The following is a 971-nucleotide window of genomic DNA, read 5'->3' as shown; positions in this document are numbered from 1 at the left end:
AAAAAAAAAAAAAAAAAAAAAAAAAACCAGAGGGGCTGGGATACACTTGAGTGGCACAGTACCTGCCTGGCAAACACAAGATCCTGAGTTCAAGTCCTAACACAAAACAAACAAACAAAACAAAACAAAAACTAGGGCTGGAGCAGTTGGGCATGGTGGTGCATACCTGTAATCCCAGCACTCAGGAGGCTGAGGCAGGAGGATTGTCACAAGTCTGAGGCCAGCCTGGGGTTCATAGTGAGTTCAAGGCTAGACTGAACTACATGGAGAGACTGTCTCAAAAAAATAAAAATAAAGAAATAGATAGGTCTGGGGATGAACCTCAATGATAGTGCCCCTGGGATCCACTCCCAGTTCTGGGGGAAAAATCATTTCCTGTAGCTGTTTGGTAAAAAGAATTTCGCAATCTCTATACTACCTGTGTCCAAATAAGAAACTAAACAAAATGGGATGTCATTTTATAAACCTAGGCATATATACTTGTACTTTATCCACCAATTTTGAGTATGCAGGGAAGTGAAGAGCATACAAGGACTTAGGTGCTTTACTGTGTTATACATCACGATAAGACACAACACACAACAGGTTTACCATGCCTCAATCACAAATTCAAACTCTTTTTCCCTGGCAGTGGGAAATTATTTAGGGCCTTGTGTATCGTAGGCTAGTGCTTGATCAGTAGGCTATATTACCAGTCCTTTCTATTTTATTTATTTTGAGACAGGGTGTTATTAAATTGCATAGGCTGTACTTGAACTTGGGAACCTTCCCGCTTCAGTCCCTTAGGCAGCTGGGACCACAGGTGTGTGCCACTGTGCTCAGACAGAGTTCAAACTATTAAGGGTACATGTCATTCTCAGAAAGTAACACTCACTGGTTTGGGGATCCTGTTCCTAGGACACTAACCTCCTTTGCACTCTTGATCAATATCTCGAGATGCTGGGGCTGGGGAGATGGCTCAGTGGAATAAA

General features: G+C 42.3%; 1 protein-coding gene across 1 annotated transcript in view; it reads right to left on the bottom strand.

Annotated features, from left to right (window-relative positions):
* Positions 1 to 971, bottom strand: part of Cs (citrate synthase) — a 39,582-nt gene that overhangs the window by 9,993 nt on the left and 28,618 nt on the right. The gene's annotated exons all lie outside the window — the stretch shown is intronic.

This window comes from Octodon degus, unplaced genomic scaffold (assembly GCF_000260255.1).
Source record: "Octodon degus isolate 3935 unplaced genomic scaffold, OctDeg1.0 scaffold00287, whole genome shotgun sequence".
Lineage (NCBI taxonomy): Eukaryota > Metazoa > Chordata > Mammalia > Rodentia > Octodontidae > Octodon > Octodon degus.
Note: the sequence above shows the minus strand (reverse complement) of the source record. Positions and strands in the feature narration are given on the sequence as shown.